Below are 20,687 nucleotides of genomic sequence, written 5' to 3'. Positions count from 1 at the left end.
CTTAAAATCGAGAATTATGTTGAACCACTTTACATTAATTTTAGCTTTATTTCAAAGACTGCACAATATGCATCATCCTAAATATATGCAATCCTAGAAATAGTTTTGTATATGAATGAAAATAATTTCAATAGTGTGATAGATATACATAGACTGTATTTAAAAGCAGAATTTTCACTTGTTGAAGGGAAAAGTGCTACAATACAAACCATTGGTTTGACTCAACTTTATTTATCTATATATTACCAATTTTAAAACAGGCTTCATTTCTTTGTTTCTAGTGATCCATTATTTAAATTTTTTTTAGCTAGGCTAGATCTAGTTAAGTTGTTAACTCTAGAAATTTTCTCCACAAGAATGACTAGATTTATGAATTTCAACAATTAATTTTCTAATATTTTTACAAAATATATCATTCACACATAAATATGACTAAATTTAAATATGAAATTAACTTGCATCAATAAAATTACTCTTTATTTTTGACAAAAGTTACATTTTAAGTTGATTCGGTATAAAAAGAAACTGATTTTTTCCATAATTTACAAATAGCAAATAGTGTACCAATTATCAATGGTCAATACTTTTAACTGATTAAAGTTAAGGAAATTGTTATAATATCTATATTTTTATAGTCGTACGAAGGGTATACTAAATTTGCCTTACCGTTTGTAACGCTAAGAAATAACGCTCTTAGATATAGACTCAAGTGTATGTTTTTGATCAGCGTCAAATTCTGAGTTGATTTAGCTTTGTCTGTCCGTCCGTCCGTCCGCCCGCTTGTCCCAACAATAACTCAAAAACTAATTGAGCTAAGTTCACCAAATTTTGACAAATGATTTATTGTAGTAAGTGCCAGAACCCTATTTAAATTGGACGTGATCGGAATATCGGTTCGGGTAGCTGCCATACAACTTCATAATTTGTTGGGCTATATCTCAGAAAGCTGTGTATATATATTAACTGTTAAAGCTGTGGTATTGAAATTTCACACAAAGAAATATATTAGTAGGGCCAATGTGTTTGATAAAAGCCGCTGAAATTGCTCGGCTCCTTCTGGTAGCTGTCATACAACTTCAAAAGTTATTTGTTGATATCTCAGAAACTATAAAAGCTGTCAATGATCAAAAATGTAAAACAGGCCCGCTAAAAAATGCGAAGTTGAGTTCAGGCGTACATACAGATCGACAAACCGACAGGTTGCTAAAAATAGTTTATTTACACTTTCCTTCTATGGATTAAAGTCAGTTTTTCCCTTCTCCTTCGAGCGAGGAAAACACACTTTCCCAGATGATGTAGTGAAAGTTTTCTACCTTCCTCACATTATTTGAAGTGTCTTTACTTTCCCGGCTTAACCTGTTGAGGTGCTCCCAAGACGGCAGAGACCCTACAAAACCCCGGTAAGGATTCTTACCTGATTTTTGCCCATTCCTATAATTTTTTTAAAACGCTTCTGATTATAATCTTGCAGAAGCTCTTTGGCTTGCCGTAGCTCCGGAAGACTTATTTTATAGACAGATGGGTTCCGGTCCAAGAAGAAGTACGTTTGCCCCCCTTCTCGCTAGCGCGTCAGCTACCTCATTTCCTTCTTTCAATGTCCCGGAGCCAAGCACATGTTGACCTGGCTGCGCTTAGCCAATCCATTGAGCTTTTCAAAATAGACTGAGGCGGAGGATACTGAAAGCGATATGAGCCCACGCAGGCCTTTACTCTATTAGCCATTCTGTCACACCTTGCGGATAAAGACCACCCTAGCCATCCGCCAGGATTCGGGAATGTATCAAAGAGCCAAGCTGCTCCTGAATATCCTTATTTAGAAAGGCTGCAGGAGTACTGGTGAGATACCATCCACTCCGGGAGCCCTGAAGAGCTGGAAAGTGCCAATAGTCCATCTTATCCTCTGATCCGTAAATATACGCGCAGCCCTCTGCCAGTCCTCAGGACGTGGTGATCTATATTCCCACGCTACGAGCCTGACATACGCGCCGCTACCAGAAAAATGTTTCTCCAGAAGGAGAAGAGCACGTTGCTCTTCATTCTCCGTGTAGTTGCCAACCGACATCCTCAAAGATGCATTCGTTTTATTTAACCGGGACCTTGTTTTGCCTAGCAGCCGCCGATGTATACTCTATGCTTTCGCAGAATTCAGAGCTAAGCGCAGAGCGCAGGTCTGCATTCAGTCCAACGGATTTCCTTGCTATAGAATGTTAATTTCACCTTGTGCTCTCCCTTGATGCCCTCCTGAGCCTATCCAACGCCGGGATCCACCAAGGTGCATTCTTAAAATTTCTTAGCATACCAATGGGGCAGTTGGACCCAAAGCTCATTCACAACCTTTTCTAGTACGGAGGCGGGCGCCAATTTCACGCCCAAGCACATCAATTTCGCTCCTAGTTTGTGTGCCTTGGGCTTTTGAACCAAGACTTCTCCTCCATCAATCCACCCAGACCAAACCGAATGATTCTATTCACAGGTCTAACTTAAGCTCCCTCGCCACGGCAAGGTGGGACAGAGTTTTTAGCCTCATCCAATGCCCACCGCACCGCACTTTCTGCGGAAGCAGTGTCATAAATAAAAATTGCTGCTTTGATATAAAAACAATTAAAAACGTTTCAGTCGGTATAAACCGATTTAATTATACCCTGCACCTTTCGTTATTGTGTAGCAATTACTCGAACCTGTAAAATCATTCTATAGAAACTTCACGGACATGTCTGACCTATAATTAGACATCCGACTGCCAAGTTTCATGAATCTGACTTTACTATTTTTCCAAATATGTAAAATAAGCTTTTGGAGTTGTAAGGCAAGCACCCGAACCGGTGCAGCTATCCCATTATAATTAAAGCATGTGTAAAATATAATTGGACACATGTGTACAAAATTTTATATTTATAGCTTTATTAGTTTTTGAAATATTTAAAATAAACTCTTGGAGTTGTATGGCAGCTATCCGAACCCGTTGTCCGACTTAGTCCAATAACAATAGGGTTCGTCTTTGGCACAAAAGAAAAAACTTGTGAAAGTTTGGTGTCGGTTGCATTATTCGTTTTTGAGTTATCGTGCGGTCGGACCGACGGTCGGACGGACGGACGGACGGACATGTCTAAATCGACGCAGAATTTTACGCTGAGAAAGAATATATATATATGTCCGTACCGCAGATGACTCCTTCAAGTAGTTACAAACTCCATACCAAAGTTAATATACCTTTCACGAAGTGCAGTGTATAATAATATGCCTACTTTACATTATACATATAGGCTATGTATGAGGAACGGCTATGAAGTTATGGCATATGAAACTAACGAGGAAGAACTGACTAAAGAAACTGACTGGATCCTAACACGGAATAATACAAAGAAGCGAAAAATGGAAAAACCTTCTGAAATAAATTCAGAGAAGACAGTTAAAAAAAATAATGAAACCAGCCCTAAGACGAAGGCTGAAAATCCAAAGAAGTACAAGCGCTCTCCGGCCATGAGAACTGACAAGGCCAGCTAAAGTTATGGCTAAACATTTCGTCGGCAATTTCTTCATATTTCTGTAGCTCAGTTGATAGAGCGTTTGACTAGAAAGCGGTAGAGCACTGGTTCGAGTCCTGTTCAAGGGGAAAAATTTTTTAAATTTTCTGCCTTTAACTCGTTCCTTTGATTACGTTATCCATCTGTTCTGCAGTTGTATGAAGAACTTTCCATTAAAGTTAATGTTATTAGTGTAATAAGAATATTACTTATTAATATATCAACTAGATGTTGTAATAATAAATTCATAATATATTAATGTAATAGGCGAAATACCTATTTATATACATGTTCTTGTGATTGTGTGTTTCAAATAGTAGATTGCATATACCAACTCAATGTAAAGAAATACTTAGTAATCATATGAATTACAGTATAAAACATTGTCAGGAAAATTTCGTCGGCAATTTCTTTATACCTCTGTAGTTCAGTTGGTAGAGCGTCCGCCTAAAAAGCGGTAGGTCACTGGCTCGAGTCCAGTTCAAGGAGAAAAATTTTTTAAATTTTCTGCCTTTAACTCGTTCCTTTGATTACGTTATCCATCTGTTCTGCAGTTGTATGAAGAACTTTTCATTAAAGTTAATGTTATTAGTGTAAAAAGAACATTACTTATTAATATAATAACTACATGTTGTAATAGTAAATTCATAATATATTAGTGTAATAGGCGAAATACCTATTTATATATATGTTCTTGTGATTGTATGTTTCAAATAGTTGATTGCATGTAGCAACTCAATGTAAACAAATACTTAGTTATCATATGAATTACAATATAAAACAATTTCAGGAACATTTCGTCGGCAATTTCTTCATACCTCTGTAATTCAGTTGGTAGAGCGTCCGCCTAAAAAGCGGTAGGTCACTGGCTCGAGGCCAGTTCTAGAAAAAAAATTTTTTAATTTTTCTGCCTTTAATTCATTCTTTTGATTACGTCATCCATCTGTTCTGCAGTTGTATAAAGAAATTTCCGTAAAGTTAATATGATTAGTGTAATAAGCACATTACTTATTAATATAACATCTGCATGTTGTAATAGTGAATTCATAATATGGTTAGATATCTCCATCCATCGTGTGAGCCCCAGGATATTAAAAATAAGCTCATTAGCAAAGGTTTTAAATGTCTAGATGTTGTAAATAAAATCAAAAACAAAAAGGAAAATGGAAAATATATTTCAGTAAAACTTCCGCTCTTTGTGTTTTGTTTTAACCATTCGGAAGAGATAACTAAAATCTGTAAAATAGAATATTTACAGCACATGAAAGTAAAAATTAAAGCTCTTAGAAGGAGGAATTCCATTCCGCAATGCAAAATATGCCAGAGATTTGGACACACACAAAAGTTTGGCCAAAGAGGGGCTGAATGTGAAAAATGTGCTGGAAATCATATGACAGCAGAGTGCAACAAGAAGGATAACCTTCAGCCCAAATGTGCGAACTGCAATGAGGCACACCTTGCTAACTATCCTGGTTGTTTGGTTGCAAAAGAATTGCAAAAAAGAAGATCAAAAAAGAATAAATCCAAACAAAATCAAGTTGAACTTAATGAGTAAAGAGCTAAAAAAATAGCCAGACTAGCAACGCCTAGCAAAGTGTTAGAGGGAGTATCGTATTCAGTATGCTGATTAAAATTGACTAGATCTCTAAAGATTATTAAAAATAGTAAATAGATACACTGAGGTGTATGTAGGGACATAAAAGAAATTAAGAAAAGATGTACGTAAATTAAATACATACAGTAACTTGGAATGTTAATGGTGTTCTTAATAAGAAACAAGAGTTAGAGATTTTTCTCAAAACGAAAAATATAGATATTTGTTTGCTGTCGAAAGCTCATTTGACATATAATACGGACCATAAAATAAAAGGTTATGATTGCTATAAAGCGGCACATCCCAGCAATCAGCTAAGAGGAGGTAGTGCAATACTAATAAAAGAAAGTGTAGAAAGTAATGAAGAATTCAAGATAGAAACAGGTGAAATTCAGCTCAATTCAACAAAAATTAAATCTACTTAACAGGACTTTAACGTTGGTGCTGTATGGTTGGTGTTCACTAAATTGCAGCATAAAGGAAAATACTTTTAAGGATCTGCTGTACAAACATGGACATGGATATCTAGTTGGAGGTGACTATAATGCCAAACACATGGTTCTAGAATCATCTCAACTAGAGGAAGATACTGGCGCTCCTACTTATTGGCCTAGCTTTAAATACGAAATAATAAACATTAATGACGTAAATATTAATATACAACCAAGAGAACAATAAGATCTGGAGTTAGAAGGATTTATTAAAATCATACAAAAAACTGCATGGAACAATTCAAAAATGTCAAAGTACAAACCGAAAGCAAATAGTAAATACTGTAAACTGTTTTAAGAAGACTTTCCCAGGTGCTTAAAAGAAAAATCCAAGAATTTAAATCAGCTACATACGAAAATTATATAAAGAACAACTTGTCAGCTACGAAGGAAACGAATTATTCCTTATGGAAGGCGGCAAAGAGCAAAAAGAAACCGATTGAGCACGCTCCGCCACTGACGAAAGTAAATAGCAATTGGGCGAGGTGCAATATAGAGAAGACCGAATAGTTTGCTTATCACTTTGAAAGCATATTCACACCAAACGGAATAACATGAGATGTAAGTTTGGTTGAACCTATCGCAAATGGAGCAGGCAGCATAGCTCCACTTATTCAGTTAGAAATTGCGGAAAAGATAAGATCCCTGAAGTTGAAAAAATCGCCATATTTTGATCTTATTACCGCGGAAGTACTCAGAGAGCTATCAGACGAGGCATTGGAACATTTCACGAAAATTATGAATACAGCTATGAATTTTAGTATGTTACTTGTGCTTGGAAAGTCGCGGAGGTAATTATGGTGTCCGAACCCGGGAAATACTTGAGGGAAATAAAGTCTTACAGACCCATTTCACTGTTACGAATGATGTCTAAGCTTTTTAAAAGCTGCTATTATCAAAAAATAGTGAACCCACCACAAATTAACTTAAATGGAACGAACGTAGCGATCCATTACTCAGCAAAGTACCTAGGGGTGACTTTATATGTTAAGCTAAGGTGGAAAGACCATATAAAGAAGAAACACATAGAATTAGAAAATAAATATAGAGAAAATTATTGGCTCCTAGGTCGTAAGTCAAATTTTCCCAAATCATTACACCAATATGGCTATATGGCATTCAACTGTGGGGTTGTGCCAAAAAGACTCACATTTACAAAATTCAAATCTTCCAGAATAAAGTTCTACGGAGCATGTTATATGCGCTACGGCATATACGTAACAATGACATCCATAGGGGTATAGGGATTCCTTTGGTTCTAGATGAAATTGGGAGTTGTGCTATAAAGCATAGGGCTCATCTAGAAAAGCATGTAAATATAGAAGCAGTTTGACTGCTAGACAATGACGTTATGACAGACAACGTCAAGTTTTGCATTCAAACATCTTTGGAAATTGGAAAAATAATAAACTGTGATATAATATACAGGATGATCTACACAATTTATTGAGTTTTGGTAAATAGGTTGATAGTATAATTCAATAAATTTTTGGTTTAATACACATTTTGTTTCACAAAGAAATTCTGAAATATGAATTAAAATACTTAATGTGATACTTTATAATTTTGAAAAGTTATTATTATTGTACATGTATGATTGTAAACGTCCAGGGTCATAAAAATAGTCTGTACCTGTGTTACTGAAAGAACGACATGGTTGTGTGGTAACCTGATTAATTACCTATTTCTACGTATAGCCTTTTTCTCTCTAGCTCATGCATGTTGAACATTGCCTTATTTTTTTTAACTATGTGTTTACAATAAATTGTCCAGTATCTTAAATTTAAAATATTACACATTAGAGGTTTACCTTCGAATATCTCGTACTATAATCTCTAATGATGTCGACAAATGTTGTTTCCTTTGTTAGTATTTTTGAATGCTTTTTATTGTAAGGTACTATTGATTCTTGAATACGCCCACTTTTCTGAAAAATTCCATCTTGATGCAAAAATGGGTTCAATGATACGAGTTTGCCATCTTTAGCAAATTTATATTAGTTTGTATCATACACTTTTATTTTAAAAACTGTTATTTTGAGCCATTTTTTTACTCCTTATTTTGCAAACTGAAGCTCTATATTTTATAAAAAAATTGATTGAAATTTAGATATGTTACATTTAAATGGAATATTTGCAACTAGATATAAGTAGTAAACATCTTGCTATGTAGCTATTGCTACAAATTTAACAAAATGGTAGATATATTAATAATAGTGTTCTTGAAATGATGATGTTTCAGTTTCAATTGTTGTAACCGAAGAACGTTTTTCTAATTGAGTATTTTAATTTTGAGGGATGGGAATTGTGTTTCTGTTAAATTTTAAAGATTCTAAAAATGTTGGAGCATTCCACCACATGCTTGACTTCCTTAATTCTGATACTAAATGATTCCGCTGATTGTAAATTCATTTAACGTCGTACCGTTTTTAATAACTTGGATAACAGATATGCTGTACGGACGAAATTCTTGTATTTCAATTGACTGTTTGGAGCCTGCATTTAGCATTTTGGTGTCAGAATCAAATAGTCACGTTGAGTTTAGATAATTCTTAGAGATACATAAATTTTTCTTACCTTTTTTTATTTTTTTACCTGTAATTTTCATATTTCGTACTACAATTTTTAATTCGAATCATATTAAATTTTTTTTATCTTATTTTAAATACGTTAAATCTCGGGGGAGGGTGATGTTGAGATCTTTCTCACAAAAAATTCTACACCCCTGACTAGATTTTTAAATTATTGAAAAACACTTTCTCACACTTTCTTAAATATTAACGTAGTTTCTTAAACTTGGCTTAATTATGCATATTTAAATTACCTACATAATGATTCAGTTACACATTAATAATTAAGTTTAATTTCGAAAAATGAATTAACAGTAAAATTCATTTTTCTCTCCTTATAATATGTATAAATGATTTGAAATTATATACTTTTTTACCTATTCTGAAAATAGTCACAGTGCAATTGAATTGATTTAAAATAAGCAAGTGTTTTTAAAATAAAATAATCCTAAGGTTATTTTTTTTCAAGTTAAATATAAAAATAATTAATTAAGTAATAATAATTATGTAACAATATTAATGAAATAATAATAATGTAATAATAATTATAGTTTTAAAATAGTTAATAATTTACAAAAAAAATAATAATAATACAAAAAATTATATCCGAAATTAAAAATATTGTGTTTTTTGTTTTTTTAAAATAAAGAACATAAAATGGCCTTCATGCCAAAATCCTTCGGGAAGCCATAACTCTAACTTTTGAAGTGAATTTGCTTGATCAATATAAAAACTTTTGTCTAAGCTTGATCAATATAAAAATTGATCTTTTTGTTTAATTTGTAACTCTATCTAAATTTATACTCAAACAAAAGTGGTCATGAAGTGTATCCTATTTAAAAGGATACACTTCAGGCACGTTCCGTAAGTATCGTTTGTAAATCGTATTCACCTCTTTGCTGAGTTGATGAATCCCCGCATAAAATTCTTTGAAATGATGTACACAATTTCTTGATTCCGGTCATATTATCTTCAGGTACATATACAATTTCATACATTCCAAAAGTAATAAGCAAACTTCAAACAACAGGTTGAATTGCTATACAACTATCAACATATTATTCAGTGGAATACAAGATGACGTTTCCTTTGAAATATCAAAGACAACTCGAAATTTAGTTGTTGTGGTATACCTAAAGATTGTGTGATGAGGTAAGGTGTATGAATTTTCAGTTGCCTTTAAATGACTATCATTCGGTATAGGAATCATGTTTTTGAATTGTATGTTCATTGATGAAATTGGTGTTTTCGCCTTTATGGTTTAAATTTTTCCCAAATCTATTTTCCATTGATTTTCATTTCTTTGACTTGTGTTCATCTAGATTTGTGATGTTGAGGCCCAGCTTCGTACCATCTTTTGGGTGGTCGTCCGATCAGTCTCCTTGTTTGTGGGTGCTCTATGGATGTGATCTTCGTTACTCCGTTACATGGCATTTTATTGACGTGATCTCGCCAATTACGTCTTGTTGTTCTGGTCCATCTTACTATATCTTGGATGTGGCACTTTTCTCTTATGACCTCGCTTCAAACTTTATCTCTGAGAGAGTGGCCTGTTATTCCGTGCAACACTCTCATTTCCGTCTTCCTTGTCATTTGTTTCGTTTTAGAGTATCGGTAAGTGTTTCTGCGGCGTATGTGAGCATTGGTCTAATACTGGTCTTATAGATTCTTACTTTATTTTGTAGAATCATAATTTTGTTTTTTACCAGATCTCGTCTCGAAGACAACTCGAGATAACATTTGCCTTATTAGCTTAATGTTGTACTCCACCAACAAGATCTCTACAACTAGGGATTTCAGCGCCCAAAGAGCGGAAGTTCATGACTTGTTCAATTTTTTTCTTGTTGGTCATTAACTTACAACGAATTGGATCCTTTGATATCACGAATGCCTCCATGATCTTCCAATCCGTACCCCATGTGCATTGAGTTGATTGCCCTTATGATTTTGTTCATGATTAACTTAAACAGTGTTTGGCTCAAACTATCTTCTTGTGGAATACCATTAGATATAGGTACGGCGTTTGTAAGTTTACCATTTACTTTTATTCTTGTTGTGTTCTTTGCATTAAGATTTCGTATCAAACTTTTTATATTTTCTTTAACATTGTGCTCACCCAGTATATGCAGAATGTCTTGGAGTTGTACACGATCAAACGTTTGTGTGAGATCAACGAAACATAAGAAGGCTGGTTTATTGTATTAATGGACTTCTCAACTATCTGCCGTAATATACATATTGCGTCAATCGTGTATCTGCTCTTTCTGAATCCATTTTACTCATGGCAAATATCGATATTTTCCTTAAGTTGTTGTGCAACGATATTTGTGAGAACCTTTTGAACTGCATTCACAAGTGTTATAACTCTTTAGTTAGTTTTGGGATCATCTTTGCTTCCTTTTTTAAATATTGGTATTGTTATGCTTGTTTTCCAGTCTGGAGATATCTCATTGTAACTCAAAATTTTGTTGAGCAGTTTTGTAATTTCGATCATCAGACTATCTCCAGCATATTATAGAGCGTTGTTATTTATATCATCAATACCAGGAGATTTCCTGTTTTTTAATGACTCAACTGTTTTCTTGACAGCTTTCTCCTCAATTCCCTGATTTACTGGTGAGATCTCGTTGATATGACCTGCGCTTGAGTAAAGATTTTGAAAGTAAGAGCTCCATGTTTCAGCACTTATTGATGTTTTCTGGATGTATTCATAAACTAGCGTTTTTCTATTTCTTAGGAAGTTTCATATTTTCTTTTGGCCAAAATATAAGTTGTTTTCCATATCTTCGGACAACGTGTTCGGGTAGCTGCCATACAACTCAAAGAGGCTTTTTAAATATTTCAAAAACGAATTTGTTCTAGAAGTCAGTTTTAATTTGACGAATTTTTGCATTTACCGTGTTTCTGACCAAACTATATATTCTATAATATAGAATCCAGCTGTCTTCAAGCTTTTTTACTTTAGGTATGCTTTTCTTTTTTCGGCAGCAAGCACCTTGACTTCTTCAGTGAACCACGGCATTTTGTTCCTTCTGCTGTTTATATTTATTTTTCTAGTTCCTACAGATTCGCTGATTGCCTCATTAATGTTTTCTTTTATTTTATACCAAGCCGTTTCGATTGCCTCCATCTTTTATAGAATTGTTCATAATCTTCTGATTTAATTTGTTTTTATATAGATTTTTCTTACTTGGATCTGATATCGATTGTTTATTTGACTTTTGAGTATACTCAATTGGTTTTGAGTTAAAAAATTTGATTTCCATACGGATTTTGCACAGTATCAGACTGTGTTATTGATTGGGAGTTCATTGTTTGCACAAAAACCTATTAGGACATCTCCATTCTCATTGTTAACATCTTCATTGAACTTTTGTTTTATCCCATTTAGTACACTATTACCAATTCTGGCATTGAAGTCACCCATTATTAACACTTTGATATTACAAGGTTGATCGATTTCTAGTTTGCGATTATCATAAAATTTATAGTTCCGTTTCTTCATAGGGTTTATTTATGTGCGTATATACTAAAAATATGTACTTGGCTATTGCGGAATTTGGCAGATACCAGTAGCAACCTATCGTTAACGTTTTTAATATTATCTATGCTCTGTTCAAATCTGTTGTGTCATAATAAGCCAACTTCTGATTGTCTCTACCATTTTTTGTCTTTGTCTCTACCACTGTGAATCAAGGTATATACATCTAATTTAGTTGATCCTTTTCCTTTCTTTTTGATTTCTGACAATGCACAAAAATCTATTTTATGATGTTTCAATTCTATAAGTAACTCCTGATATTTATTGTTGAATGATGTTATATTCCAGCAACTAAAACGCAGGATATTTTGTTTTCTCCATAATCGCTTTGTTTTTAATCGTTTGTCCTTATTTCGTTCTTAGGCTAAATTTCTAGTACTATGAGCAAGTTTGTTATAATCTGGGAGGCAGCGAGCTAAGCTAATCTCCGACTCTCATCTTTCCGATCCATTAGCTCTAACAGCCAATTTTAAGTATTTGGAAAATAATAAAGTCAGACTCATGAAATTTGGCAGTCGTATGTCCAATTATATATCACATATAGCGCTAAGGTTTTGGTGACACCACTTGAAAAAAAGCTAATTTTAAATATTTAAAAAATAATACAGTCAGATTCATGAAATTTGGTAGTCGTGTGTCCAATTGTTGGTTATATACATTCCTAAAGTTTTGTTGGAATGACTTGACAGATTCGGCTAGCTGCTATACAATTCCATAAGCAAATTTTAATGATTTGGGAAAATAATAGAGTTAAATTCATGAAACTTGGCAGTCGCATGTCTTATATCAGTCCAAACATATCCCTTAAGTTCTGACGCAATGGCCTAACAGGTTTGAGTAGCTGCCATGGAACTCCAAAAGCTAATTTAAAATATTCAAAAAAATAATAGAGATTCATGAAACTTGGCAGTTGTGTGTCCAATTATAGGTCAGACATATCAATGCAGTTTCTATAGAGTGGTTTGTGAGGTTCGAATGCTTGGTATATAACAATAAGAGCTAATTCCAGATATTTCAAAAACAAATTTTAAACTCAAATTGCTAACATGCAGGGTATAATTCCACTGAAACATTTTTACTTGTTTCTTTCTAACTTTCTTTTTTTTTCATTCAATAAAATGTAAATGGGAAGCTTTCTAAAGAATGTTTATGTTTTGAAATATTAAACTCTCCTTTACGTAAGAAAAAAGAAAAAAATAATAAAAAACTGACACGATCAATGAAATTTAAAAAAAAAATGTAATGTGGTCAGCATATAACTGACCGCAATGCGTATTGACTAGTTAAGTGAAAGTGTTACAGAATATTATAAAAATGCCTGTTACATACTTCTTTCCAATTTTTAGGGCATTAGTAAGCTTATAGTTAACATACTTAGAAAAATGTAAATTTGGCTCTTAGTAGAGTTTCGTTTTGTGCTACCCGAATTCCCTGATATGTTTGCCATAGGTTCGGTAACAACCAGAAATTAAATATCAAATTTCAAGAAATTCCATCATTTTGTTCCGTAGATATAGTAAAAAATGTTGAATCGGCCCTCAGATCAGTTTCCAAGTTCTGATCTTTCCAAAAAATTTATATGTACATTGTTTTAGTACGAAAAATAGAAATATTAAATTTCAATGAAATCGGTTGACTATTTCTCTGTATATACGCATGTATATTTGGGCCGTAGTAAACGTCCAGTTGCTGATGCTGATTTCTTCTAAAAGTAAGGAGGTTTTGCGGACGGTCAAGAAAAGATTATGTAGGAAATTTCAAGTAAATCGGTTTAATATTTTCTTCAAAATGGTCAAGAATGTGAAACAGGCCGGCTAAAAAATCCAGTTTTTGAGTTCTGATATATCTCAAATATTGATCAATCCGTGCCATGGTGAAAATAAACTTACATATAAAATTTCATCAAAGTCGGTTCAGCCGAACTTGAGATACACGCTTGCACATACAACCAGACAGACTGGCAGGTTGCTAAAAATAGTTCATTAACACTTCCCTACAATGGAGATGTGCATTCCCACCGAAAAGTCGATATGCAAATTTGTTGCCATTACATAACCTGCCTATTGTATACATAATATGGTCGGTAAAAAACAGGAACGAAGGCCACAAATTGGAATACACCAAAACCTCGATTTGCGTCGTTCTAAAATTTTAGTCACTTCGAAGTTGCGTCGCTGAATTTTTCGATTTGCGTTGCTAACTTTTATACCAAAAATGGGATTTTCCTCTTATTTCAGAAGGTAACTTAAAAAACCAAGGAAGTCGCCAAATTTTATATAAAGGGAATTTACCTTTTTCTTTACCATACTTCACCAGCTAACAATTTTTAATATAAACAAGTTAGTGTTGTGTAGTTAGTCATAACTGCAGTGTGGTTCAAAAATTTTTTTATTATTTTAAATTTGAGAAATAAAAATTTGATTTAAATTTTTTTTCTTGAAAAAAGTAAAATGAGTCTAAAACGAGAACGGAACATTAGTTTAGAACTAAAGTTAGAAGTTTTAAAACGTTTTGATTCTGGGGAAAAAGCGGTTCAAATCGCAAGAAAACTTGGTCTAGCTCCTACAACAATGAGAACAATTTGCAAAAGAAATGCTGATCAAATAAAAGAGTTTGCAAAAACTGCTATGCCAATACAAGCAATATCATTTTGAAATAAAGTTTTTGTTATTTATATAATTTTAGTTTATTTTATTATAAGCATTTACCATTCTGCAACCAATTAACAAAAATATGGTACAAATGTATGGGAAAAATAATTTCGATCTGCGTCGTTTTGACGTGCGTTGTCTTTTTTAAGTCCCAATTACCGACGCAAATCGAGGTTTTGGTGTACTTCGTAACAAAAATTTAGTATTGGGAATTGTTAGATATAATCTTTTCATTATAATATTTTCAACTTGACACTACAGTTACTTCGTATCTTGAATTAACTTACTCTATGAAGAAAAAGCCTTTTGCTTGAAAATAATGAAATGCTCAAAAGTTCAGTACCATATAAAACTAGCCGTATGTGCTTGCATTGCAAGTATTATGTTTGTAGTTTTGAAATTGTGTTCCATTCTGTGTGAGATATTTTAAGTTTACTTTTTCTTCAAAAACCCACCCCTAATATACATATACGAGTAGATATGTTTTTTTTTCCTAATTTTTTGTACGATAAAACTTAAAATAAAAAAATAAATACGAAAAAGTACATAATAAATTAAACAAATAGTTAGTTCCATTGAGATATAATATCTTTTGAATAATTTATTTTAGAACCTCGCTGTGAGTTATGTCGCATAAAATTGTAAAATAACTTTGACAATACGCACTTTAAGCCATCAATTACTGCTTACGCAAAAAATAATTCGCTACTAAAATTCATGCACATATGTATTTGAAGTTTATAATACATGCGAAGAAAACGCGTATATAATATTATACTAGTCGTGTGTGCTTGCATTGCAAGCCTTGCAAGAATTATGCCTGTAGTTTTGAAATTGTGTTCCATTCTGTAGCTGAGATATTTTGAGTTTACTTTATTTCTTCAAAAACACACCCGTAATATACATATAGATATGTTTTTTCCTAATAAATAATGAGATAAAACTTAAAATAAAAAAAGTTCTGAAAAATAATTATCCAAAAGTACATAAAACAAATAATTAGTTCCTTTGAGATCTAATACCTTTTGAGTAATTTATTTTAGAACCTCGGTTTGAGTTATATCGCATAAAATCGTAAAATACATTTTACAATAAGCACTTTAAGCGATAAATTACTGTATACGCATAAAATAATTCACTACTAAAATGCATGCATGTATGTATATGAACTTTTTTTATTGATAATTTTATTTTTTTTTAAAATGAAATTAAAAAAGCTTCTGCCATACAAATCAATATCAGCGAGTTTCCGTTCTAAATATGTTTTTGAAAATACCCTATCTGTAAAAAATTTAATGCAATACAATAACATTTTCTTATAAAATTTTGCCCTAAAAATATATTGTCAAGAAATTCAATGTACACTTATGTTTTGCTTACTAATACATTTTGCAACTGATCGCGAAAAGAATACATAACCAAATGCTACGTACATACTTATTATACAACAACGTAGATTTTATTAAAACATTACAATTTTCTTAAGAGAGTGATCACTTTTTGTTATAACTCACACTTGCAAATATGAATTTACGTACAAAAATAAATAAAAGTATTATAATTATATGAATATACTATTATAATAATATGAATATACCACCAAAAATAAATAAAAAACGTCAACAAAGCATCTTGGGAGGGGATGAAGGGGGAGAGTGGATGGAATTCTTGCTTTTTCTGGGACTCTAGAGACAAAACCCTATCTAATGCCTTTTGTCCCATGTCTCTAGCCCTTCTAGAAGTACCCGTACTTTTTGACACCTGAGAAGTAGCTATATATATATAATGTCAAATAGGATGGTTTTTGAAGAGTTATACAAAATATGAATAAAATATAGAATTATAAAGGGAAATTAAAGGTATTGCGTAGCCTGGTGGGTAGCGTGGTAGTCTCATAACCAGAAGTTTATTAGATCGATGGTTGCCTGGAATGTTGTTGTATTTTTCTTTTTTTGGATTATTTAAAAAATTTTTTTCTTCTTTTTAAATTTTTTGTTTTATTTTTTTTTAAATATATAACAGATAAATATTATTATAAAAGTTTAAAGAAAATTTCCAAAAAAATATTGTTATAATAGTTAAGTACATAAATATGTAAGTAAATTTTTTTTAAAGCTTCGTAACTAATGGGTGGTTGGGTGGAGTTAATGCTTTTTCAGGAACCCTAGAGCCAAAACCTGTTGAGATCTTTCTCACAAAAGGTTCTACACCCCTGACTTGATGTTTAAATTATTGAAAAACACTTTCACACACTTTCTTAAATATTAACATACTCTTTTAAACTTGGCTTAATTATGTATACTTAAATTACCTACATAATGATTTACTTGCACATTAATAATTTAGTTTAATTTCGAAAAATAAATTAGCTGTAAAATTCATTTTTCTCTCATTATAATATGTATAAATGATTTGATATTCTATACTTATATTCTATTCTATAAATGGTCACAGTGCAGTTAAGTTGAGTTAAAATAAAACAAGTGTTGTTTAAAATAAAATAATTATAAGTGTTTTAACTTAAACTATAATTAATAAGTTAAATGTAATAATAATAATTATGAACGAAGTGATAATCTAAAAAATAAAATAATAATAATACAAAAATTATATTCAAAATTTAAAATTATGTGTTTTAATAAAATAAGAACACAAAATGGTCTTCTTGTTTAAATAACCAGTATTGTTCGCCTTATGAAAGGAGGCGGAGAATCTACACCGCCCTACATATTTCAGCGCGTCACGCCCGAATTTTTGGTGGCACCAACACATGGATTGCTTAGAGGCGGACCTATTTCGACTGGAATTCCGACTTCTAGAACGACTTCGAAAAGTTGATCCCGTATTGAGTTTTGCTAACATTTCTTCAATCCTCGACAAACGATCTTCTAAATTAAATGAAGAGTCGGTGAGTTGACCGGAAACTGGAGAGCTAGGGCATATATTCGCGTTGTTCATTCTCGAAACTGCATTTAAAAGCGCGGATTGAGAGGCCTCATATATTTTATCTGCTAAAAAAGTGAGCTCATTCATAGGCTTATCACACACGGCCAGTAAGGTGATGTAAATATTGCGCGGTAAACGACGAAGCCAGAAATTTCTTATAATATTTTAATTAAATGAGCTACCCGCTAACATATGCATGGACCTAAAGACTTCGGATGGTCTACGATCGCCAATATCCTCTCGATCCAGGAGAGACTCCAAATTTTTAATTTCGGAGAGTGAATGTCTTTCTATGAGGGCCCCCTTTAGTGTTTCATATGGCTGCGAACTTGGTGGATTATTTAAAATATCGATCACGGAATCTAGTGTATCTGGAGGTAATGCAGACACAGTTACACAGTATTTGGTATCACTACTGGTTATTCTATAAACCGAAAATTGCGCTTCCGCCTGAATGAACCAGGTCGCCGGGTTGGCAGACCAAAATGGAGGTAAACGAACGCGCTTAGAGTCTACTTCGTGTTTATCTCGGTCGCAGGACTGGAAGAGTTCGAGTCGGCATTTGTTTCCTCGTGCAAAGCACCAGGATTCGTTCAGAAAAGGTCGGAAGTCGGAGGCATCAAAGGATTTGTAGAATGGGTCTGTTTGATAGGCGTTCTCTCGTCATTCGACATATTTAAATTGATTTTATGAAATAGAAGATTTAAAGCAAAGAAAAATTTGTATCAAATTAAAATGAAACGTTTAAATGAAAAAAAAAAATTTCGGAACGGTAATCTAAACTACAAAAATGTTAAAAAGGAAAAAAATTTTCAATTGAACTTTGATATCAAATAAATATATTTAATACTTCTAAAAATAAACGAATTGTATTAATAAGGCTCAGTATACACTTAATAGGTTGTAAGTGTATAAAATGGTAAAATAGTTAAATTGAAATCAAAAAAAAATTAATAGTATCGATGCAAAAATAAAAAAATTGGCGTTCAATAAAAAAATCGTTTTACTGTATTCACCAAAAAATGAAAAAAAAAAATAAATGTATGATCACTTGTTTAATTCAATATTAATTTAATTTAAAATTCATTAATTTAATTGGCGTTCAATAAAAAGTGGTTTTACTGTATTCACCAAAAAATAAAAGAATAAATGTATGATCACTTCAGGTAAAAAAATTATATCAATATGAAAGGTCACAATGCACTTAAATTTTACAATGTATATGTGCATACCCCAATGTACACATATGCGTATTGAATTCGATATTAAAAAAAAATTAAAATTCATTAAATACAATTCCTATCTATGCATGCCCGTAGGTAAGTATGCACTTATATGGGAATATTAAAAAAATTAAAGATGCAATTTATATTTAATAATGTTTTTATATTTTCAATATCTAAGAAAAATTAATATTAAAAAAATTTAAATTTTTAGAAGTTAAAATTATAATGTATATGTTATTTTAAAATTTAATTAATTAAATAAAATAATATTTGTATCACTAATTAAAAATAATTAATTAACAAAACGAAAATTATAATTGAAAAATTATGATTGTATGTCTTTATGATGCTAGGTAAACGTCTTTTTGACCTAGGTGTATTTTTGAGAAAAAAAAATTTTTCTAAATAAACAAACATACATACAAATGGTAAAGAAAATAATATATTTTTAATATCTTCTAACTATTGCAAAATTTTAAATGAAATATACTATATGTAATATACATAATTTGATATTAAAATTATATTAAAATCATATTATAATTTAATATATTACATACGATATATTTTATGTTATGTATTTATGTACATATGCTGTGATAAAAATATTTTTATTTTATCATTAATATTTATTATATTTATTATATATTATAGTTTAGTATCTAAAATAGTAAAAAAAATGTTTGAATTAGTTTAAGTTTAAGTTTAATTAAAAAGAAAAAATTTAATGATTTCGGTTGGTTAATTATTAAGTTTACTTACTATGTAATTATTTGAAGTTTTAATTTTTATTCTTAATTTTTGAAAAACAAAAACTTTTTTTTTTAAATGTATTTTAATTATTCTTTTTTTAAAAATAAGAAATGTAAGAAATAAGGAATTAATACAACTTACCTTAATATAGATGACGCTTTTTGGTTGATGAAGTGATAGATGAGTATTGATGATGTTGATTCCGCTTGAAAATGTTGATGAAATGATTAGTTGAACGCAATTGAATAGTGGAATTTGTTTGATTGAAGTTGAAATTATGAATGTATGATGCAAGTGTCCAAGTTGAAATTATATATGATTGGATGATTTTGTATGATTTTGATGATGTTGAAAATTCCAACATGAATATTAACTGCATGTAAAACTGAGCAATGCATTCATGAGTGTCGAAATCGAGTATATGTTTAGAAATTTTAAACAAATGTTTCCATTTAACCACTATGTGTTTTTATTTTAAAAATTTTTAATTTTTAATTATTGTTGTAAGAGTTATAATTTAAATTTAGTTTAGTTATCCTTTTTATATTGCAATATTATATATATAAATTTGCGTTAAACTTTTAATTATTATTATTTAGTAATTTCCTTTGCTTTATTAGTTAGATTTTTATTATAACTTATTTTAAAATATATAAAAGTTCTTATATTTAAAACATATAAATATTTCACTTTAGTCTTTTATCACGTGTTTTTTAGTCGGGGGTCACCAATATGGTTTCCTGGTTATTTAAACAAGAAGACCATTTTGTGTTCTTATTTTATTAAAACACATAATTTTAAATTTTGAATATAATTTTTGTATTATTATTATTTTATTTTTTAGATTATCACTTCGTTCATAATTATTATTATTACATTTAACTTATTAATTATAGTTTAAGTTAAAACACTTATAATTATTTTATTTCAAACAACACTTGTTTTATTTTAAATCAACTTAACTGCACTGTGACCATTTATAGAATAGAATATATGTAAGTATAGAATATCAAATCATTTATACATATTATAATGAGAGAAAAATGAATTTTACAGTTAATTTATTTTTCGAAATTAAACTAAATTATTAATGTGCAAGTGAATCATTATGTAGGTAATTTAAGTATACATAGTTAAGCCAAGTTTAAAAGAGTATGTTAATATTTAAGAAAGTGTGTGAAAGTGTTTTTCAATAATTTAAACATCAAGTCAGGGGTGTAGAACCTTTTGTGAGAAAGATCTCAACAAACCCTATCTAATGTCTTTTGTCCCATGCCATCTCTAGCCCGTCTAGAAGTACCCGTACTTTTAACACCTGAGAAGCATATATATAATGGAAGATAGGATGGTTTTTGAATAGTTATAGGAAATATGTTTAGAATAAAGAATTAT

The 20,687-nt window shown here is 31.3% G+C and overlaps 1 protein-coding gene across 1 annotated transcript in view; it reads right to left on the bottom strand.

Annotated features, from left to right (window-relative positions):
• The window catches only part of LOC129616278 (inactive serine protease scarface), a 138,222-nt gene extending 118,768 nt beyond the window's left edge, over window positions 1-19,454 (bottom strand). The window contains exon 1 of the mRNA XM_055531856.1: window positions 19,437-19,454. The gene's annotated coding sequence lies outside the window, so the exon portion shown is untranslated. The remainder of the gene's footprint in view (window positions 1-19,436) is intronic.
• Window positions 19,455-20,687: the final 1,233 nt, after the last annotated feature.

This window comes from Condylostylus longicornis, unplaced genomic scaffold (assembly GCF_029603195.1).
Source record: "Condylostylus longicornis isolate FDR11 unplaced genomic scaffold, ASM2960319v2 ptg000170l, whole genome shotgun sequence".
Classification (NCBI taxonomy): Eukaryota; Metazoa; Arthropoda; class Insecta; order Diptera; family Dolichopodidae; genus Condylostylus; species Condylostylus longicornis.
Note: the sequence above shows the minus strand (reverse complement) of the source record. Positions and strands in the feature narration are given on the sequence as shown.